Source organism: Macrotis lagotis, chromosome X (assembly GCF_037893015.1).
Source record: "Macrotis lagotis isolate mMagLag1 chromosome X, bilby.v1.9.chrom.fasta, whole genome shotgun sequence".
In the NCBI taxonomy this organism is placed as follows: domain Eukaryota; kingdom Metazoa; phylum Chordata; class Mammalia; order Peramelemorphia; family Peramelidae; genus Macrotis; species Macrotis lagotis.
Genome location: NC_133666.1, coordinates 642,422,046 through 642,446,585, shown reverse-complemented (window position 1 = coordinate 642,446,585; position 24,540 = coordinate 642,422,046). Strand labels below are relative to the sequence as shown.

The window sequence follows — 24,540 nt, the reverse complement described above, 5'->3', positions numbered from 1 at the left end:
GTTAGAATATTAGCTTATAATATAAGGTCCTTCCAGTTATTCAAATAAATTTACCTATTTGGTTTTCACAGGCTGTGCTTGTATTTGTATTTTAGATTTCAGGTGTGTCCTAAATGCTTTAAAGTTATTTTATTCATTAATGACCACTTTTCTGCCCTCTGATTTTATATGAGCTTGTGTGTGTATTTATGTATGTATGTATGTATGTATGTGAGAGTGTGTATCTATATCTTGTGTCATTTGAACCATTCTATTTAAAAATTGTCTCATTTTTAGTGGAACATGTCAGATCCTGTGTCATCCTTATTCTGTGGTTCCTTGGAATATGAGTAGATGCTTTCTGGATGGTTACAGTATTTTTTCTTTGATTTGGGAGCTCTGGATTTGGCTATGAATTAATAGAAATTTTTTGGAGTTCCTTTTAGGTAGTGATGGTGTGGTTCTTTATAGCTTTACTTTGTCCTCTAATTCTCATAGTTCAGTTAGTTTTTATTTGTGATTGTTTTAGAGTGTCCAGGCTTAGGCTTTTTTGAATGTAGTGATTCTAAAAATTATTTCTCTTTTGATTTCCATGTCTGATATTCTTTTATATGAAATACCTTAAAGTTTCAATTTTTTAAATTTTTTATTGTCCTAATATTTCTTGCTATATGGTGTTATGGATTTCTATTTAATCTGTTCTAGTGTATAGGAAGTTTGTTTTTTGGTAATATTTCTCATTTTTCTCTTCTCAATGATTTATTCTCTTTGCAGTTTTTCCCCTCAGTAACTTTTATTTCATTTTAAAGTCTTTAGCTTTCCTATGTAATTTTTCCCCTACATATCTTACATTTCTTGTGGATTAGTGCATTTTTTCTTTTGAGTCTCTACTTGCAGTTGTTATTTCCTTCTCCAAAATTTTGCACTTCCTTCATTCCTACTCTCACTTTATCTTTGTTTTTTGTGTTTTTGCTTTTTAAATATTTTCTAATTATGCTTTAACCTGGTTTGGGCGATAGTTTGACTCTTTTTTCCCCTACAGTAAGCCTTTCCCAATCTCTCTTAAATCTACTACATTACTTTTTAATTTTTTTCACTTTGACCTGGATATCATTTTATGTTTTGGTCCCTGTTAGCTTGTGATCTCTTGGAAGACAGGAACTGTCTTTTGCATTATTTTTATCCCCAGCCTTAGAACTGCTTCTAGCACATAGTAGAGATTTCATAAATGTTTACTGATTTGCTGATTTACACCTGGCCTACTGCAATAGCCTGTTGTTTTTGTTTCCCTCATGTCTCCTTGTTTCAGTCATATCTTCCTTGTAGCTTTCACTACCTAGCTACATATATAGCTATCATTATGTAGAGATCTTTTTTTTTTTTTAAGATTTTTCCAAGGCAGTGGGGTTAAGTGGCTTGCCCAAGGCCACACGGCTAGGTAATTATTAAGTGTCTGAAGTTAGATTTGAACTCAGGTACTCCTGACTCCAGGGCTGGTGCTCTATCCACTGCGCCACCTAGCTGCCTTGAGTGATATTCTTAAAGTGTGGATCTGATGATGTTACCCTCTTCTTAATAAATCTAGCGTCTTCCTGTCATCTCCAGAATCAAACATACAATTTTAATTTTTGATTTTTAAAGCCCTTTATCTCACTTGGCACCTTCTTGCCTTTCCAGTCTTTTTACATATGCTTCTGATCCAGTAGCCTCCTTGTTGTTTTTCACATGAATCATGCCATCTCTCAACTACTTGCATTTTGCTCTAGTTGTCTCCCTATGGCTGGAATGTTCTCTTTCAAAAAAAACACTTTGTATAGGAAGGGAAAAGAGGACAAGTCTGGTAAAGACCCGACTTCAAGACCTTTCTCTGACATAAGTAGGGTTCATGGACAAGTCCTCAACGTTACTTTAGTGTTCTCAGCAACATAGACAAGTACTAACCCTGCAGTGATAGAGGAAACTCTTAACTGAGAGGTTTTTTTTTTCACCAGAATTCATGTGTCAGGCTCTATTTTCTGTTTATCATTGGCAAAGTGTTTTATAACTTTTGTATTAAGTCATTTAACCCTCAGAACAACCTCGTGAGGTTTGAGTGCTGTGCTATCATCCCTATTTTATCCATGAGCAAATCAAGAGTTGAGAAATTTTTAAGAGACTTGTCTAGGCTCAAATAACTAGGAAGTGTCTTAGGATTGGATTCCAGCGTAGGTTTTTCGATTTTCAATACCAGCATTCTATCCATTATAAAACATAGTGGCCAATATACATGCCTATCTGAAGTCTTCCAGTAATTTTTAAGTTTGAAATAAATGATTCTTGAGCGGGTCATTCTTGACATGTTTTTCTGCGATTCTTAGCGAAAGTTGGTGGGTTTCTCCTTTGCTCTCAGTTCTGTAATTTTAATTTAAATTGTTGCAACAGTACTGCTTTGTTCATTGATAGATACTTATTTTCTAAATTCAGTTTCCTGTTCTACTTTGCTCTTGCCATTATTTCAGATGATGGTCATCGTCCAAAGTCCCTGCCCCAACCCCTACAACCACTCATCCCACTTTGTGTTAATGAGGTCATTAGCAGTCTTCTAGGCTGGTTTTCTTTGAGAATGAAGGACAAACAACAACATTATATCATCATCATCTAGGCAAGAGACCTGGGTAAAATGTTTGGGACTTCCCTGCTATATCTAACTGTTGCCAGAAAAGAAAACTTTGCTTCCTAAAAAAAATATCCTTTCCTCCTCCCATTCTCATTACTAATTTATACCTAACACCCAATTAGGGATACTCATCCAGTTTGCTCCTCAGATCATCAAAAAACCCTTAAATAATCTCCATTGATGAAGATATTAGCTCTGTTTCAGCACAGTAGCACATATTTATTATCTCTGTCATATGGTAAGTACTGGAATATAAAGATGCTCATTGTGCCTGCCCTTACATAATTCTGTATTTATTAGAGAAATGAGATATATACAAATAAATATAATAAAGCTTGAAATAAGAAAAGTATGATATATTGACAGAGAATGATAAAGATTGATCATCTCTGAATCCTAGTTCTGTGACAGTGGTTTTCTCTGTGGACTTCAATATACTCACCTATGAAATAGGAAAAATCCTGGTACCTGTAAGTATATTATGATTAAAGTTTCTTTTTATTTTTTAATGTTAGAAATTTTGAGGACAAACCTCAGCATGGCCAAAAAGAAAAGAATGAGTTCAATCAACAGATTGTGGAAGGGCAGTATTAGAGGGATAGGTGATAGCATGATACAGAAGAAATCATTGTTTATATATCCAATGCTATCCCAATTAAATGTGTCAAAATACTATTTTACTGAGATAAAAAATTCCAGAATTCATTTGGGAGAACAAAAGATCAAGAACAAAGGAATTGGGGCAGTGGACTGACCCTGGAGTCAGGAAGGCTTGAGTTCAAATGCGTACTCAGACACTTAATAATTATCTGCCTGTGAGACCTTAGGCAAGTCACTTAACCCTTTGGCTTGCAAAAAAAATAAAAGAAGAACAACAAAGGAACTTATGAAAAAAATTTAAAGGAAGAGGTTTTAGCAGTACTGGTCTTCAGTTTTAGGCCATTAATTCTCTTTTTTAATTTTTCAAAAAAATTTTATGTTTTTGCAAGGCAAATGGGGTTAAGTGGCTTTCCCAAGGCCACACAGCTAGGTTATTATTATTATTATTATTGTTATTGTTATGTGTCTGAGGCCAGATTTGAACCCAGGTACTACTGACTCCAAGGCCGGTGCTCTATCCACTGGGTCACCTAGCCGTTCTTAGGCCTTTAATTCTCAAAACTGTGTGTTACTAAGAAATAGAAAGGAGATTAGTGGAACAGAATACACAAACAAATTATAGTAGCAAATTTTACAATAGTAACCTTGTGGTTGACAATTGTAAAAATATAAGTTTAAGAATTCATTATTTAGTAAATATTGTTGGGAAAACTGGAAAGAGATCAAGAGCAATATGTATTGTAAAATAGCTAATTTTGATTACCTTAAATTAAAAGGTTTTGTACAAATAAAACAAATTTAGCCAAGATCAGGAGGAAAGCAGAAAATGGGGGAAAGTTTTATAAATAGTTTCTCAGAGAAAGATCTCATCTCAAATACATAAAAAATTTGTCAAATCTTTAAGAATATGAATCATTCCCCAGTTAATGTGTTCTAAGGTTATAAACAAGCAGTTTTCTGTTGAAGAAATAAAAATAATTCTTAGTTATATGAAATATGCTCTAAATCATTATTGATTAGAGAAGTACAAATTAAAACAACCTTGAGATATCCTTCTACACATAACAGATTGTCTGAAATGATTAAAGGGGGAAACAACACATTTTGATGGGAATGTGGAAAAATTGTAACACTAATTCATTGTTGGCACTGTGAACTGATGCAGCCATTTTGGAGAGCAATCTGTAATTGTGCCCAAAGAGTTATTAAACTGTCCTAGACCCTTCGAGTCAACAAATACCCCTATTAGATTTGTTTCCCAAGATGATTAGGGAAAAAGGAAAAGAAACTATATGTTATAAAATATTTATAACAGCTGTCTGGTGGCAAAAGGTTGAAAATTGCAGGGATGTCTAGCAATCAGTGAACAGATTGTGGTGTGATTGTGATTCTGTTTCATGAGCTCAATGATCTTAGAGAAACATGAATAGAGTTCTATGAAATAAGGAAGAATGAACTGAGCAGAACCAAGAGAACATCATATATGGTAATAGTGATATCGTTTTAAGAACATTTTAGAATGATTTGTCCTTTTTGACTATTATAAATAACAATTTACAAGGAATTTGAAAGGAAGCCTCTTATTTGCATATAGAGAAAGAACGATAAATAAAAGTGTGTATACGTGCATATATGTATATATAAAATGATTTCATATTTATCTTATATATATACATACATATGTATCTATGTGTGTATATAATATATATATATGTGTGTATATATATATATATATATATATATATAGCAGTTACGGGGCAGAAAAAGAGGAAAAGTTACATGCTAATTTTATATTTAAAAGGTATATCAATAGATTTGCAGTCTATGCTCCATCCTTTTTTCCTAGTCTACATTATGGAAATGTTTTTTAGATTTTTCTTAAGATCAGAATAAAAATTAAATTTTAGAAAGAACAAATACTAATGGTTTAGTGTGGCTAGAATACAGAAATATGTAAAGAACTAAGGCGGAAATGTGTCAGTCACTCAAAAACATTTATTAAGCACTTAGTAAAAAAGAAAGAAGATGATATTTAGAGATGGAAATGAATTTTGGTTGAAGAACTTGCAAAGGACACTGAAAAAGCAGGAAGAGAATCAGGAGAAAATACTGTTAGAAAAGATTATCTAGGAGGGAGTGGTTGTATATGCTGTCAAATGCTACAAAAATCAAGCAGCAAGGAAAATCAAAAATTTTCAGATTAGTTTTAGCAGTTGAGAGCTTACTGGTAACTAGAAAGTGAAGGTTCAGGTGGAAGTTAGGGTGGAGTTTGAAAGTCAGAATACCAGGGGTTCTTCAGAAGTGAGAAGAGAAGGAAATGAGAATCAACCTTTCTGATTCTTCCTTTTCACTTTTCCTTTGTTGATTCACAGTCCTTTGACTCATCTCTTAATTATAAGGTTCCCCTCAAGGGCCCTTTTCTTTTTCTTCTCACCTTATACCACTTAAGTATTTGACTAGGGATGATTTTTTTTAAAGTATGGTATAAACTTGGCAGCAAGAGAAAGTAAGAGAAAGGAGCCAATAGCTAGGGGGAGAACATTAGAGTTACATAGAGAGGGTAAATGGTTGGTGGCTGACTTCCAGAAGAAATAGAAATAGACTCAATCAAGAGATTAAGGTCATAAGTGGAGACTTGTTGGTACTTACAGAGTGACTGCAACAAAGGAGGAAAGAATAGGACATATAAATTGGTTTTGAGGTTTAGAACAGGTTAACTCAAATGTAGATGGAATAGGCAGAATGAATGGATCACATATCCTTAAAGCTAACATAATTTAAAGATTACTTGAAACTAATTTTATGGGGGCAGCTAGTGGCACAGTGGATAGAGCACCAACCTGGAGTCAGGAGTACCTGAGTTCAGATCTGGACTCAGACACTTAATAATTACCTAGCTGTGTGGCCTTGGGCAAGCCACTTAACCCCATTACCTTGCCCCCCCCCCAAAAAAAAAAACTAAAAAAAATAATTTTATTTGACCCTATCCTCTCCCTAATTTTTAGATGAGTAAATCAGTCCCATAGAGGCAGTGTGCCCAAGGTCATGTGAAAGAAGAGGTAAGAGAAGAACATGGTTTGATTTCCACTCGAGTTTTTTCTTTTACTTTATCTTACCTAGGTAAGTGGTCAGGCAGGGACCCTTCCTTTTTTTCTTTGTATTCAGAACTTAACAAAACACGCTAAACATGGATGGTTAACAAATGTTTGTTGAACTGAACTGAAAAAAGGGGAGATCAGGATGTTCTTCCTTTTTTAAATATGAGATGATGGGCCTCTTCTTAGGCAGGGGCAAGGAAGAATTATGTAGGAGGCTTGTGAGCAAAAGAAATTTGTTGATAAATTCAGTTATGAAGAAACAAAATAATTTCTCAGCCATAATAAGCATGCAGTTGAAATTAGGTAATAAATGTATAGTGCCCAGTCAACATGTTTTTGTGACTTTAGTGAAGCTATTCAAATACCAGTGTATGAGTAAGTTGGTGTTAGGATTTGGCAAAGCATAAGCCTCAAGAGAACAAGGAATTTTCAAAGTTAAGACAATACATAGGTCAAATGATTAGCCACAATTATAAAAATTGAGAAAATAAGAAACTGAGACCCTAAGAGCACAGGTGATCGCCAGGAAAGTATGAAGGTGAGTAGTATAATGACTAGAGTTTGCACTGAGAAAAGCTTAGGAAGGAAAGTTATTATGATTGTAGAAAATTTTGAGCACTCTACATCATGGAGGTGTAGAGCAGGTAAAGGTACCAAATCATAAGAGTAAGGATGATGAACTTAAAGGCTAGGGTGTTCTCAAAGAAAGAGGGGAAAATAGTGTGGGAAAATATAGAAATATTTTCTAGGAGATCTCTTATAGAATAACTGGGCAATTTTCCTGGAGAATTTCTTGAAAAATGACTTCTAGGCTTTTTGGGGGGGGGGGTGTTATGACTTTCAGGTAGTCCAATAATTTTTAAATTTTCTGTCCTGGATTTGTTTTCCAGATGAGTTGTTTTTCCAGTGAGATATTTAATATTTTCTTCTACTTTTTAATTCTTATGGTTTTGTTTTATTGTTTCTTGATTTCTCACAAAGTTATCAACTTTTTTTTAGCTCCCTTCCACATTTTAAGAATTATTTTTTTCAGAGAGTTTTTGTATCTCCTTTTCCAACTGGCCAATACTGCTTTTTAAGACATTCTTCTCGTTGGCCTTTTGAACTGCTTTTTTCCTTTTGACCATACTGGTTTTTAAGATGTTCTGTTTTGTTTTGTTTTGTTTTGTTTTTTAATTTAAGGCAGTGGGGTTAAGTGGCTTGCCCAAGGTTACACAGCTAGGTAATTATTAAGTGTCTGAGATCAGATTTCAACTCAGGTCCTGACTCCAGGGCCATTGCTCTATTCACTGCACCACCTAGCTGCCCTGCTCCAAGATGTTATTTTCTTTTTCTTTTTCTTTTTCTTTTTTTTTTTTTTTTGCAGGTTTTTGCAAGACCGTGGGGTTAAGTGGCTTGCCCAAGGCCACAAAGCTAGGTAATTATTAAGTGTCTGAGGCCAGAATTGAACTCAGGTCCTCCTGACTCCAGGGCCAGTGCTCTATCCACTGTGCCATCTAGCCATCCCTAGATGTTATTTTTTTAATTTTTTTAGGTTTTTGCAAGGTAAATGGGGTTAAATGGCTTGCCCAAGGCTACACAGCTAGGTAATTATTAAGTGTCTGAGACCAGATTTGAACCCAGGTACTCCTGACTCCTATTGTTTTCTTATTTCCCCAGCCAATGACTTGATCTTAACTCTGCGTTATAGTGGGGCTCTGCTTCCAAGGTGGAGGATGCACTGTCCCAAATTTTGAGGGTTTTTGCAGCTGTTTTCAAGGACACCTGCCAGGGACTTGCAAGTTCTAGATTCTTCCAAGGTCTTATGAGAGACTTTGACTGCTCTCCTGGCCTGTTCTTTGGTCTGTGGGTGACCCACACGCACTTCTTTTTCTTCTGAAACTGAGGAGAGACCCTGCGTTGTTGTGCTTCTGCTCCTTTTTCTGAGACTGGTGCTCCAGATTGGGAACCAGATCTGAGATGGGTGAAACAACAGAAATCCTGCCACCAGGTATAGCAACCTTTGTCAAATCCCTTACTGTTCCTGGACTGAGAGCTCTGACTGAAAACAGCTGCCTGGTGGCTCTTCAGCACTGCTTCTTATCCCCTGGGTCTAGGTTTGCACTGAGGTCTGAGCTGGATTGGGCTTTCCTCTCACTCTGGCACGGCAGAGTTTTATGTTGACATTCAAGTTGTCCTTGGGTGAGAGGTGTAGAAAACACCCCTGCTGCCATGGACTCAGGTGCCCCCAGTCTATTTCTTAATGGCTGGATTGGGTTTGTTCTGGTGTGGCCTGTGCTGTGCTGTGGACCCTTTCTAACTCCAATGTAACAGACCCTTCTTGTGGAATTTCCAAGTTGCCTTGGGTTGGAAAATTGTTTCAATAGGTTGTTTTGTGGGTTTTGCACTCTAGGATTTGGTTATTCTAATATAGTTGGAGTGGTTTAGGGAAGAGCTTGGACAAGTCACTGCCTTTACTTTGCCCTAGTAAAATCACTTCGTCTGTTGAATGGAGGATGAACTGGACTGAAGGGAGAGAGGCTTGAGATAGACAGAGTTTCTATCAGGCTATTGCTGTAGTCTGGGCATGAAATGATGAGGCCTTATACTACCAGGGTGGTGGTAGTGCCAGAGGAGAGAAAGGGACATATTTGAGAGATGTTACAATAATAAGATTGGGATATCTTGGAACAGATTGGATAAGGGATTGAGAGATAGGGAAGAATTAAGTATAACATCCAAGTTGTGAGCCTAAGGAAGAGTGGTGGTGACCTCAAAAAGTAACCAGGAAGTTTGGAAGAGGGGAGCATTTGAGGGGAAAGATGAGTTCAGTTGATGTCAATGGGATGTCCAGTTTGGGATGTCTAATAGTTAGTCAGAGATTTAAGATTGGAGTTTAGAAGAGAAGTTAGGTTTTGTTGTTCACTCATGTTTGTCTTTGTGACCCTGTGGACCAATTGAGCATGGAGTTCTCTTCTGGAGTGGTTTGTCATTTTCTTCTGCTTTTATGCAGGTAGGAGTTCAGTGACTTATCTCGGGTCACACAGTCAGTAAATGCCAGAGGTCACATTTGAACTCTGGTCTTTCTACCTTTAAGCCCAGTGTGCTATCTAGTTTGCAACTTTTAGCTATCCATTTAGAACTAGATAAGTAGATTTGAAAATCATCAGCATGATATCAGTCATTGGGTGATAATTGAATTCATGGGAACTGATGAAATTAAATTCCCATTTGAAATAGTCTAGGAAAAGAAAAGAAAATTCAAGTCTTCTCCAATACATACTTGAAAAAGAATCTCCTTCTATAGCAAGCATCTATCTTTTTTTTAGGTTGTTTTCTTTTTTTTCAAGGCAATGGGGTTAGGTGGTTTGCCCAAGGCCACACAGGTAATTATTAAGTGTCTGATTTCAGATTTGAACTCAGGTCCTCCTGATTCTAGGACTGGTGCTCTATCCACTGCACCTCCTTCCCCTTCAAAGGTTATACATGAATAATCATGATTAACATATTTCTATATTACTTATGTTGTGAAAGAAGAATTAGAACTAAAGGGAAAAATTCATTCGAAAAATGGAAATCAGAACTTTTAAAAAGTAAAAATAGAGTGCTTTGGTCTGCATTCAGACTCCACACTCTGGATGTGGGTGGCATTTTTTCATCTAAAGTCTTTAGAATTGTCTTTGATTACTGAACTGCTGAGGCCAAGTCTATCTTAGTTGATCATCTCACAATGTTTCTGTAATGTGTACATTTGCTTCTGCTCACATCACTGAGTATCACTTGAAGTCAGTCTTTCCAAGCTTTTCTGAAGCCTGCTTTCAGTTTATGATTTCATATAGAATAACATTACTCCATCAGTTTATGATTTCATATAGAATAACATTACTCCATCACATTCATATACCATAATTTGTTCAACCATTCCTCAATTGATTGGTATCCTCTCAATTTCCAATTATTTTCTACTACAAAAAGAACTATTTTAAATATATTTGCACTTGTACATATTTTCCACTTCTTTGTGATCTCTTTGGGATACAGAGTTAATAATGTTGATGTTTAGTTCTCAAAGAAGACCATGATATCAGGAGATAAGGGGATGGTGCTGTGCTAAATCACCAGCCTGACTTCTTTTCTGGGTCCAGTGGCCAGATATGAATCAGGATGACTGGAGATGGCCCTGGATGAGGGGCAATTATGTTTACTTTAATTGCTCAAGGTCACATAGCTAGTAAGTTTCAACTGCTAGATTTGAACTTAGGTCATCCTGATTCCAAGAGCTTTTGCTCTATTAATGACTCCCCCTAGTTGCCCAGTATTGATATTGCTGGATCAGAGTATGCATATTTTTATTGCCCTTTGGGCATTATTCCAAATTGCTTCTAGAATAGTTGTATCCATTCACAACTCCACCAACAATGTATTTAGTGTCCCAATTTTCCCATATTTGCTCCAACACTAATCATTTTCCTTTTTTTGTGATCATTTTAGCCAATTTGATAGACATGAGGTGGTACCTCAGAGTTGTCTTAATTTGCATTTCTCTAATCAATAATGGTTTAGAGAATTGTTTCATGTAACCATATATAAACTTTAATTTCTTCATCTGGAAACTGCCTATTTGTATAGAGTTTGACTAATTATAGAAGGTGCCTAAAAGGAATAATATAGAATAAGGCTGGCATGGTAGTTAGAAGGCAGGTTGTAAAAGGCCTTCAATGCAGAAAAGAATAGTTGTATCTTAGTTTGTATTCACAAATGGTATGGTCAGAGGTGAACTTTGGGCCAATCATTGGGGCAGTTGTGTGGAGGATAGTTAGTTCAGAGAAACATTAGATATGTGAAGTATGAGTTAGAAGGTGATTGCTATAAGCTGGGTTTCTATTTTAATCATGAATCCCACTAAATGGTTGCATAAGTGTCTGAGGTCGGATTTGAACCCAGGCACTCCTGACTCCCAAGGCCGGTGCTCTATCCACTGTACCACCTAGCCGCCCACCCATGCTTTCTTATAAGAGCATCAGAGAAAACTGAAAGTGATCAGTGGTTGTAGCTTCTTTGGAAGGATTTCTGGATCTATAAGCAAATATTGGTTTCCTCCTGCATTAACTAACAATAAAAGTGTTAATGATCTTATAATTTTAATCCAGGTTAAATTATTGTTTGTGTAGAAGTGTTCCCTTTCCAGAATAAGCTTGTTTAATAATAATTGCTAACATTTATGTCATGCCTATTATATGTCAGGCACTATGCTATGCACTTTACAAACATTATCTCATTTGATCTTTACAACAACCCTGGAAAGGAGGTAGGTGCTATCATTATCTCCCATTTATAGAAGAGAAGGTTGAGTCAAACAAAGGTTACATGAGTTGCCCTCATCATACTGTTAATTTAGTGTCTGAGGCAGGATTTGAAGTCAACTGTTCCTGACTCTAGATCTCTGATCCACTGTACCACCCATCTCTCTGTCCCTAGAATAATAGCCAGCATTTATATAGTACTTTAAGGTTTACAAATATTAGCTCATAACAACTTTGGGAGATTAGTGCCCTTATTCTTCCATTTTACAGATGAATAAAAATGAGGCTAAAGAAGGTTAACTGACTTACCCATGGTCACATAGCTAATAGTGTCTAAAGATGATTTTGAACTTGGTCCTTCCTGACTTCTAAGACTCGGCATTCTGTTTATACACTCAGCACTCTATATACACATCTCCCCCATTACACATTTTGTCTTGGATCAGTATATCCACCTTTGATTATTTTTTTCAAAACATCAGAATATGTAGCTGCACTACTCACTTCTCCTGTAATTTTAACATTATTCAATCAAAGCCACATTTTATTTTATTTTAGTTTTAGTTTTTGCAAGGCAGTGGGGTTAAGTGGTTTGCCTAAGACCACACAGCTAGGTAATTATTAAGTGTCTGAGGCCAGATTTGAACTCGGGTATGCCTGACTCCAGGGCCGGTGCTCTATCCACTGCGCCACCTAGCTTCCCCCAAAGCCACATTTTAAAGCCATATTAAACATTTCGTTTCTATCCACTTCATTTCTAATTTTTTCTCACTGCCTTTAAATTTGAAGCTTTTGTCTGCCCTTTTAAGAGAAATGCTTTTTCAGTTGTAATCAGTCCACATAGTTAAGACTTCATTTTTATCAATGTAAGACTTTTCCTTCTATTGTTTGCAAACTACAAAAAAGCTGATTTAGTTTTATCTTCATTTTCCCCCCAATGTAATAGCAAATGGCTTTTTTTATTGACATGGTTTCTATCTCTATTGTTCTTAACCTTTGCCATTTTATTAAATGAATTTTTAAAAAAAATATTTAAGGCAAGGGGGGTTAAGTGACTTGCCCGAGGTCATACAGCTAGGTTATTATTAAGTGTCTGAGGCCAGTTTTGAACTCAGGCTCTCCTGACTCAAGGGCCGGTGCCATGTAGCTACCCCTTATTAAATGATCTTCAAAGAAATCAAACAGGGGCATATTTCATGCACAGGAGATGTTATACTTAAAAATGTGTCAAACTCTTAGCTCTCAACAATTGAATTAATTGAATTTTGACGTATTATTAAATGCAACCTTGGAATGTTTTATAATTTTACTCAGTTGAATTTTGCATTATTGAAACTCATTAATTTTTGCATCACTGTAGACTAGGTTAAATATAAGTGCTTGAACTAGGATTTAATGTGCTATGTAAGTATAGAGGAGGTGACCTCTGGAGACATGTTATGGAGGTAGAATCTACAACACCTGGTCATTGATGTGATGAGTAAGGAATCCAGGATGACTTAAAAGTTGTGAGACTGGGTGACAGGAAAAATTGCATTCTAGATACAAAAAGGATGTTTTAAAGATGATTGAAGTTTTTGGGAAATGTAGACATCTGTTTTGAGAATGCCTATCAAATATAAAATTAAAAATATCCAGTTGCTGGTTGGTAATGGAAGTCTGGATTCAAGGAGAAGGAATTTTATGGTGAGATTGATAGGTCTGGAACTTAACTATATAGTGTTTTTTTTTAAAGCAACATAAGAATGTTATTAATATTTTACAAGTACAGAGATTAATTCAGGCATCGGAAAATTATCTGTAAACTTTGCCTATCACCATCTTCATTTCTTAAGGAATCCCAAGGAGAAAGCATTGCTTACAGTCACTTAGGGGGTGATTCTACTGGCATTCTACCTGAGATTTAAGAAATTTGCCATGATTTCTATTGTTTTCCTTCTAGAAGAGGTGATGACATATATTTCCTTTTGGCAGTAAATGATCAACAAACCTGATAACAGCACTTTCTTTAGTTGGCTCCATGAAGGAAATAAACTATATCTTAACTTTTATTGTACTGCTACTTTCCAGTTAATGCAATGTCCATTTACAATGTCCACCTCTGACTCACTCCTGAAGTGTTAGGACCCAGTTCCTACTGTAAGGGTATGAGACACAAGTATCTTATCAAGCCAATCCTGCCTTTGCAAATTGTCTTGCACCAACATCAATCTGTTTCTATCAAAATATAATTTATCACTTGTCTTTGATAGGATTAACGTTAATTCTACCAGGAAAAAAGGGATAGTATCTCCCTTTGGGGAGTAAATGGTAGCCATTTTTTATAATTTATTCTTTAATAATGATAGATTTAGAGGACCCTAAAGAGATTAAGTGGAATGGGGAGGGTAATATTGTCTTCAGTTTTAAATACCAACAATAATTTTTATCATAATTTCAAACCATTCTCACATAATTTACTATTTCTATCCAAGTTTCTTTTACTATGCACATTTTCAGATTTTAACCATTCCTGTATACATAAGACATGCTATTTTCTGAGAAGTTCAGGTAGTTTTTTCTCTTCCAGAATTACTATTTGATGGTCATAGTTGATTATTTTATAAATCCCCAATTTATCATTCACCCTAGTTTTTCCTCAGGTTCATATTTGCAACAATTGCATTTAATGGAGGTTTTTAAATTTTATTTCACCTATTATATATAAACTATTAGTTTATATTCACTATAATAAACTATGCACTTCTCCCATTTTGACTTAAACTCAGTATCAGGGCTGGGATAAGGAAGACTCCTAATTCTAATAATGTCATCTGCTGATCCTGGGCCCTCGGTTTACTGTCTGGAGAAGAAAAAGACAAACAAATCCAAAGGACTTTAAACAACAAAAACTAAAAAGTTTTTCTAGCATTTGCTCTTTTCTGTAAAAAGAAATTGATCAAAAAGGCTATTGAAGACTAAGGCACAGGGGCTGAAATAACTGTCTTGAGGCAGTTTGTTTTGTTTAATTAGAAATCTAGGATTAAATGAAGCAGAAATGTAGGAAATCTGGGAACTAAGCTGCTTAAACTAAGTTTTGCTTAACTAAGGTCACTCAAACCTAGAATCTGGCCCAAGGTGGTAATCCCAAACAAACAAGTTTATTTACCGAGCAATTATACAATTTCATTCATGCCATTTGTTCATCATATTTATGAGAAAATTTCCCAAGTTATAAATCTTAAAAAATACCCCAAACCATCACAATAATAAATTTTTATTTTTCACCTCATTTTAAAAGTTCTTATTTTAGGCAGATTCTTGAACTGGTGGTTCATAAGCTATCAGCCCTTTCTACTTTTGTTACTGTTTCATCTCCTGAAGGTTTTCCAGAGCCACCACCTTCACCATGCAGCTCCATTAGCTTTCCCAATTCAAATTTGGGTTTCTGGAGCATCTTGATTTTTCGAACAAATACGTCATGGAGAGGGTAAATGGGCTAGCAAGTCTTTTCCAGTGCTGTCTGGAATTAGTTTGTTGACAACTTCTTTCAAGTCAATTGCTTGTACTTCTTGCGTCATGATTTCCATCATTTTCTTATGAATTTGATGGACCTGTTGCTGTTGGACATAAGAAGTGTTACAGATCTGGTTGTTGTGCTTTTTAGTAAAACGAACACAAAAGAGGCTGAGCAAGTAGCCATCGGTAGTTTTGACATCAACATGGGCTTCAATCATGGTTTGCCACTTTTTTGACCATAGAGCACATCATGTCCCGGGTAAGATCTATCCCATGGAAATTTGTCAAACAATTTTTACCCTGAACATCTTCAGTAATTAATTTGAACTTGCGAAAAGCAACCTCATCATTCTGCAAATCAGCCATGCTCACTTCAAAAACTCAACCCTTGAGACCATTAGAGGCAATTTTTGTTCCTTGAGTTCTTGTAACCAGTGTCTTGTCAATATTACGAATATTGAACATAGCTGGTGCTTTTACATCATACCAATCCTTCTTTGAAAATGGATCAATTACTTTCTTCTTGGCTCCTTTTTTACCACCTTTGGTCAGCCGCTTAATTCTTGCCCACTGCCATGATCTCACTGTCTATGTGGAGTGTTTTGCAAACTTTAAAATACTTTGTAAATAAATACTAGTCAATGGAAAGATCACTGGATTTGCTTTCAGGATGTAGATTCTAACAATCACTCTGTAATGTAACCCATATGTGATCTTAACTGCCACTTGACCTCATTAATCAAGATTAGTAATATATAAGGTCCCTTCTGACTCATAAATCCTAGAACCTCAGTACTGGTACTTTCCCCTTTCTCTTATTGTATTAACTACTATAAATCATCTCCTGCCTTATAGGAGCCCTCATGTCTCTGTTCAAAATGTTTTAATTTTTTTCTTTGCTTGCAAAATATTCAACGTATTTTTCCAGTCTGAATGCAACCTTTGATTTCATTCAGTGATCTTCATCACTTTCTGTGCAATTTAGAGCCTTAGGCATATAAACTCATTTTAATTTGCTAATATCATTTGGGGCAGTGTTTGCATGTTTAGTTGAATCACTGGCATAGTTGATAATCTTTTACCAAGAAAGATGTACTCCCAGTTTTGGAATCATTTTCAAAGTTTAAAAGCAAATAATATGAATTTCAACAATATGAATCAAAATGTTCTTTTTAGAAGACTCATCCTAAGGCTTAATTATGACAAATTTAAGTTTGATCTTTGAAAAATATAATTGGGGAGGGTTGGGCAATGGAACTAGCATGAACCCATGTATTCTTCACACCATACTACCTACAATCTTTATATCATAAGGTCTTATTTCTAGGCCTAAAGGTTCCTCATAGGTAATCATTTCCAACTTTCTCATTTTTTTTTCACCACTGAGGCCCAGAGAGGCCAAGTGAGTTACATCAGCATAGATCATTATGTAATGATAGACTAGCAGAGTTAGAAAATACCTAGTTCTAACCATTATTTAAATAACTTTTGCAGCATCTCCAAGAAGTCATCACAGCTCTCTGTAAGCATCTCCTTAAGTGAGGAGTCACCCGAATTACTTATTGGAAGTACTTTTGAAAGTATCTGATTGTTGTTGTTTTTCAGTGCCCTGAAACCTGCCTCTGTAGAACTTCTGCTAGAACAAATGTTCTAGTTCTGTTTTTTCAGGCCAAACAAGCAAGTTGAATCCTTCTTCAAATACTGGAAGATAGCTATTATATCCTCCTCATGTCTTCACTTTTTCAGGCTTAACTCTTCTCAGGTTTTTTCACTCAAATCTTATATGACATGGTCTTTTTCCTCATGATCACTCTCCTCAACTTGCTAGTGTTCAATATCTTGGAGTTGAATGTAGTCCTTCACATGTAGCAGAGTACATCAGGATTATTGCCTCCCTTTTTAGATGATATGACCTGATATGATTTCTGTTTTAAATTGGTATTACTTTTTGTTTGCACATTTTTTAATTTAAATTTATTTTTATTAAAGATATTTGAGTTTTACATTTTTCCCCCAATCTTGCTTCTCCCCCCACCCCACAGAGAGCACTCTGTCCGTCTTTACTTTGTTTCCATGTTATACCTTGATCCAAATTGGGTGTGATGTGTTTGTACATTTTTTAACAAGGCAATGAGGTTAAGTGACTTGCCCAAGGTCACATAGCTAGGTAATATTATGTGTCTGCAGATTTGAACTCGGGTCCTCCTGATGCCACTATCCACTTCGCCAACTAGCTGTGATTCAGTTCAGTTTTCTTGAGTAAAAACTCAAATTTTTTAGCTATGACATAGGTACAGTTATTATCAATGACTTTGGGAAAGTGACTTAATCTTTCTAGGTCCTAGTTTCTTCATTCTTTAAATTAGAAGGTTGGTTAAGATGACTGAAAGGTACTTTCAAGCTCCAAAGCTTTATCTTTATCTCAGAACACCATGATTCTATTTCAGTATATACTTTTTAAAAGGTGATTATGGAAGCTCACAATTTCTTATCCAGTCTTTTGGTGGGGGTGGAGTTAATAAGTGCTTGTCTTTGATTTAGTTCATAATAATAAAAATAATTTTTAAAATACTTTGCCAAAATCTCAGTAAATTATTATCTATTGCATTCTTTTGATCTGCCAGTCTAATAACTTAGAGAAGAAAATGAAGATGGTGTGATATGATCTATTGATAATTATGCCATGGCAGGTCTTAACTTTTGCTGTATATCTTTCTAAATATTCCCATGTTGTGACTCCTGACTGGCCTGTGGTCAATGGATGACAGTAAATACTCCTTTCTCCCCTGGAACTATGAGGAGTGTCCCTGTTCCCCATAGGCAGTAAGCTCCATTGTACCTCTGCTCTTCCTTGGACTGGAGCTCCAGGCTGCTACCCAGATCTGAGTATAGGCAAAGCAACTGAGCCTTGCCTCAGTGATAGCAAAGAGATCCCTTCAATCTTACCCTAACCATGCTATTGTCTGTGAGCTGAGAACTTTGGAAGCAGTTGCTCCAGCTGCTGATCCCATGACTCCTGCTACGTGCTTCTGGTCCTAGTACAGTGGTTCTGAGGTCTGTGGTGGCCTGTGCTTCACTCTCACCCCAGTTGTCCTTCCAAATTGTCCTTGGCAATCCCTGGACTGAGAGGTCTGGAAATCATCACCTTTGCAACTGACCCAGTTTGCCCTATTGCCTGTTGGTGAATGACTGGAACAGGTTCACTCTAGTGCAGCCCGGGCTACACTGTGGGTACTTTCCAATCTTGGTGTAACACATCCTTCCCATGGATCTTCCAAGTTGTCTTGGGCTGGAAAATTGTCTCACTCAGTCTGGCACTCTAGAATTTGGTTAGTGTCATTATTTAAATATATTTGGAGTGGTGTGGGGGAGAGTTCAGTAGATTCCCGGCCTTTACTCAGCTCTGTCCCCCAAGTTCATCCCCTAAAGACCAGATTCCTTTTAACATACAAGTTTTATTCTTTTGCATGATCAAGAGAGAGAATAGCTACTCAAAGTATATAATCAGGATTATAAGCCAAATGTGACACAGATGTTAAAACATTAAGGACTTAAAAAAACTACTGAGAAGAGAGGAATGTATCAAAAACTTAGGAAAAAAACTCTTAATATTAACCCAACAAGCTCAGGGCTGGGGGGGGGGGGGCAGGAAGAAAAGGGATTGAAGAAAAAACTATCTCATATAGATAGAAGATAGTATGAAATGGCAGATTTTTATAAATTATTGTAAATAAAATCTGTACAATTATTAGTCATACAGTTAACTCAAAGATACAAGATTTCATTAAGTATAAAAGGTATTTATTTAGTTGAACAAAGCATCTCTAAAGTGGTGCCTATGTATATGTTAAAATCATTCAAGATTTCTTATGATGCTACTTTAGAGAACCTTGTTTTGACTCTTCCCAGTAAAATATAAGTTCTTTGAGGTCATGCTCATTTTAATTTGTTTTCTCTGTGTCTACTGTGAAGTAAGTGTTGCTTAAATGGTTGTTGAATTGGATTATTAATATTAAGTGATACATACAGTGTTTGACCCTGTCATGGATGAGATCAGTGGATCAAAAGCCTTTATTAAACAGCATAGGTCAGCCACTGGTATTTGGTATCCATTGATACCAGGAACTTTGAGGCATTTACCCCAGTGAGATCAAAGAAAGGGGAAAGAACACACATTTACAAAATTGTTTTTAACAGCATTTTGTTGTAGTGGTAAGGAACTAGGTCCACAATTGGTTGCCCATCATTTGGGGAATGGCTGAAGAAGTTATGGTGGGTAAGTATAATGGAATATACTATGCCTTAAGAAATGAAAAAAGAGATGGATTCAGAAGAAATAAGGAAGATTAGTTGAGCTGATTTAGAAGTCAATGAGCATAACTGGAACAACTTTTAGAATTTTTTACAATAATTGTAAAGGAAAGCAATTGTGAAAGACTGAGGAGCATCCATCAATGCAATGTCCACTAATGACTCCAGAAGAAGGAGGAGTCCTTTCCCTTTCTGGCATAGAAATGTTGAACTATATGTATAAAAGGAGATATTATCTGAATAATGTGTAAATTTGTTATATTTGACTAGTTATTTGTTACAAGTAAAGACTTATATTTGGTGACAATGAAATTGGATAATGATACTGATTTTCACAAAGAAAAGAGCATCAATGAAGTATTAAGAAAGTTCAGGTTAAAACAGGAAAGTTCAGAAGACAGAGACAAAAACAAGGCATTATTGTCATTATATGTTAAATCTCAAGTATAGGGCTATTAATCTAGAGCTCGAAGGAACCTCAACTCATCTATTCCAACCTCCTCCTGAGGAACCTGAGATTCAGGAAAATTAGGTGATTTACCCAGCGTCACATAGGCAGTAATTGTCAGAAGGGAAATTTGAATCGGAATTCTCAGATTCCATGTTACATTGTAATACTATACTGTACTTAAGAAACATGCTGTTCATATACTCATGATTTCATACACAATTAGTTTTGTAATGTTTGTCTAGTTAATGGTAAAAATAATTTGAAATCTGGGTTTTTTTTTTCTTTTTGCTTATGCTTTTTCCTTTTTGATGAGGGATGGATGAACACACACACACACACAAACACACAAACACACATATTATGATGCTGAGTTAAAGAATACTAAGTCTCTGAAGCATTAAAGTTGCTCAGCATCCAAAGAGTATTGAGGGTGTTAGAATGTTACTGTGACAAAGTATGTGATAGACATTTGTCTGCAATAAATCACTAATGAGTAATTGTACAGAAAAGGTGGCATAAAGAATAAAATCAGAGATACTATAACCTGCTTTAGGAAGGTATCAAGGAAAGGCAAAAATCTTCATTAAATATATTTTTAGATATTTTTTTTTTGCAAGGCAGTGGGGTTAAGTGGCTTGCCCAAGGTAATTATTAAGTGTCTGAGGCAGAATTTGAACTCAGGTACTCCTGACTTGAGGGCCAGTGCTCTATCCACTGCACCACCTAGCTGCCCCATGAAATCAGTCTTAAACAAGCATTTCAGTCATATTTGAACTCAGGACTTTCTGGCTCCAGGCCTAACACTTTACATTTCCTATGCTGTCTTCTGCAATTGTAATTTTAAAATAAGCACCTTCAGATAGATGAAAGTTGTTAAAACTCTTTGGCTAGAAATATGTTCAGTATCACATTAGAAACCCAGCAAAAGTAGTTGCTGATGTGATTCTGCCTTTAGAGATGGTAACAGAGCATTGTGGGTAGACCCACACAACTTGTCACGTATATAACCTATATCAGCTTACTCAAATGCCATTGAGGAGGGGTTAAAGGGAAGGATGAGGGTAGAAAATTGTTGAACTTAAAAATCAGTGTTGAAATTATCTATGTAAGCAGCTCTGGTGACAAACAAATGGAAACTTGAGGGAATGTCCTTCAATTGGGGAATGGCTTAATAAAATGTGGTATATGTATATGATGGAATACTATTGTTCTATTAGAAACCAGGAGGGATGGGAATTCAGAGAGTTCTGGAAGGATTTGCAGGAAGTGATGAAGAGTGAGATAAGCAGAACCAGAACATCATACACCCTAACAGCAACATAGGAGTGATGATCAACTTTAATGGACTTGCTTACACCAATAGGGCCACAATCAGGCACAATTTTGGGATATCTGTGATGGAGAATACCATCTGTATCCTGAGAAAGAATTGTGGAATTTGAAGATAGACCAAAGACTATTAACTTTGATTTTTTTTTTTTAAAGTCTTATGTAATTATGGTATATCTAATACTATATGTTTCTTCCTTAAGGATATGATTTCTCTCTCATCACATTCAACTTAGATCAGTGTACAGCATGGAAACAGTGTAAAGACTAACAAACTGCCTTCTGTGGGGTGTGTGTGGGGGAATTGTAAAACTCAAATAAAACCTTTCTAAATCTAAAAAAAAGAAATTATGTAATTGGAATAAATTTAAAAAGAAAAAATCATGAATGGAAATATCTTAATGATGATTGTAAATGTATAACATCAGATTATTCTCTGTTATGAGGAGGGAGAAGGGAAGGCAGAAAAATGTGGAACTCAAAATCTTACAAAAATTAATGTTGAAGGGGCGGCTAGGTGGCGCAGTGGATAAAGCACCGGCCTTGGAGTCAGGAGTACCTGGGTTCAAATCTGGTCTCAGACACTTAATAATTACCTAGCTGTGTGGCCTTGGGCAAGCCACTTAACCCCATTTGCCTTGCAAAAAAAAAAAAACAAACTAAAAAAATTAATGTTTAAAACTGTCTTTTTGATTAAAAACAGATTTATTAAAAATTTAAAGAACTATTATGGAAGAGTTGTATTAGATGATCTTAAAGATCCCTTCCAGCTCCACATCTAGTCTTAGGAAGGATTCTTTAACTGGGTAATTTCTAAAGGCCTCTTCCAGCCTTGAAATATGACAAGCTCTCTAGCACATTTCTTTCAATTTAATGTCATTTTTAAGCATTCTAATTCAGGATAGTATTTTGAAATTTCCAGTTTCTTATTATGTATTGGGTTTCCCATCAACTACACTCTGTTGAACTTCTTTGGAACTTGCATTCTTTCTCTGAAAACTCCTCATTGGTAGATCTCATTATGCTGCAAGATTGAATTGGCCTGATGCTAACATCCCTTTGGTAGCCTCTGCCCCTCTGATTGAATTCTTATGACTTTTGCAGGACAGGGCCAGGGTGGACTCCAGGGTCTTAATTTAGGCCACAAATTCAGCATTATCACCAGTTATACTGCTTTTGGACTTCTCCATCAATACCCCTGTGCCTTTCTCTCCCTCTCTTCTTTTGACTGCCTCAACCCCCCCCCCCATCTCTTTTGTATTTGTTTTCCCATTTTGTTTACTTATAATTTAGAGCTCCTTGAAGGCAGGGACCATCTTTTGTTTTCATTTGTATCTCTAGCATTTAACATAGTATCTAGAACATAGTAGGCACTTAATAAAAATATATTAACTTTTGGGAACAAGAACTTACCAGGTACTTTATAAGGCTAGTTGTGTTAACTCAATTATATCTATTGAACTTACTTTAGGTAACTCTTAACTCTGAACTGCAAACCAGTTTATTGGTTGAGTAAGTTCTTATCCTGATAAAAATACAGATCAACCAAAAAAAATCCAAGTTATAAACCCAGGTTATCCCAGAATCTGTGTTCTATAGGATGTCCAAAAATCTTAGCTTACTTTCAAGTTTTAGTATCGTAAAACTCAGCAACAGCTTTAAGGCATCCCGTATAAAGGATGTATGTGATATTTTCCCTTTAAATTTGTCCATTGTTTTCATTACATAATTTCTATCTTTGGCAGCATTATTGACTCAGTTCTTCCTTGATTAAAAATTTGTTCATATCTTGGACTTTTCCCACACTTTTCACATCCATTTTCTTTTCTTTACTTTTCTTTTTTTTTTTAAGATTTTTCAAGGCAACGGGGTTAAGTGGCTTGCCCAAGGCCACACGGCTGGGTAATTATTAAGTGTTTGAGGCCGGATTTGAACTCAGGTACTCCTGACTCCAAGGCCGGTGCTCTATCCGCTCATATCCATTTTCTAGACCTATTGATATTGTTTCTGTAATCTATCCTCAGTATAAGCCTTGCTTTCACTTGCCTTATTCCAGCCTCTATTTTCTCTCCTTTCAAAATATCCTTTCCATCATAACTAGATTTACTTATATAATAGACTTGATTTTATCACTCTTATTCATACCCTTCCACTGGTTGCCTTTTGTCTATTTAAAGTTATTCATTTTTATCCTTTACAATTTTATATTGTACTTTTGAAGCCCCATCTCACATTATTTTCCTGCAATTAATTTTGGAGTACTATTGATTTCTTTAAGTTTTAAATAATAGTCATTCCTGAATTTACTGCATAGTAGTTGCAGGGGGTGGGGTATCCATCTTCTTCCGTTCTACTTTGCATTCTCCATTATAACATCAACCTCTCATGCCCTCTGTGATTAAAAACCCCAAGCCCAGCAAACCAACTCTGCAATTATTATGAGATTTATGCAACATTCTGAACCCATACTTATATCTCTGCTTAGAGGAGAAATGTTCATTTATCATCTATTCAGAACCAAGGTTTGTTATTACGATTATTTTTTCTTTTTTATAGTCTTCATTTATACTAGTGTAATTATCTGTGTATTTTGGTTCTGTTTTTTCTTTACTCTTTGTTTTCATGCAGGTTTTCCTATTTTTCTCTTAATTTCTCATTCATCCTTTCTTTTCCAATAGTACATTTCTCTTAGTGGTTTCTCTTCTAATTCTAGCTGCAGTGATGTTGTTTTCCGGGGGGGGAGGGGGTCTTTTAAAATTCTATATAATCTGAATTGTCTATTTGTCTTTGTTTCGTGTCTTGTCCTTATCCTGCTTCCTGACTTTGCTCATAACATTTCATATAATCTTATAATTTTACCATTCTTTAAAGATCTTACCTTTCAGACAGTTTTTTCCTCTTAAAAATATACTTCCTGACTCAAAACAATGCCATTGTCAAAGAAGGTAATATATGCCCAGAGATTTTTTGATAACTTTTTAAAATTTATTTATTCTCATTTTGTACAAATAATGTTCTTTATGCATTAATAAAATATTCTTGTTTAAGAATAAACAAAATACCCCCTCCCCCTAAAAAATATAGACTCGCTTGAGCAATAAAGTAAAGGGGAGAGAAAAAAATTTTAAAAAATAACTTATAATTGTAGATATGGCCAGGTGGTGCAGTGGACGGAGCACCAACCCTGGAGCCAGGAGCACCCGAGCTCAAATCCGGCTCCATACACCCAACAATTACCCAGCCATGTGATTTGTAAACCACCCAACCCCACTGCCCTGCAACCCCCCCCCCAAAAAAAGCCCCAAATAAAATAAAATAGTAATAATAATAGGGGCA

General features: G+C 35.8%; 1 protein-coding gene and 1 pseudogene across 2 annotated transcripts in view; one reads left to right on the top strand and one right to left on the bottom strand.

The window, feature by feature from the left end:
* The window catches only part of MED26 (mediator complex subunit 26), a 129,601-nt gene that overhangs the window by 61,632 nt on the left and 43,429 nt on the right, over positions 1–24,540 (top strand). The gene's annotated exons all lie outside the window — the stretch shown is intronic.
* Positions 14,904–15,690, bottom strand: LOC141500875 (small ribosomal subunit protein eS1-like; annotated as a pseudogene).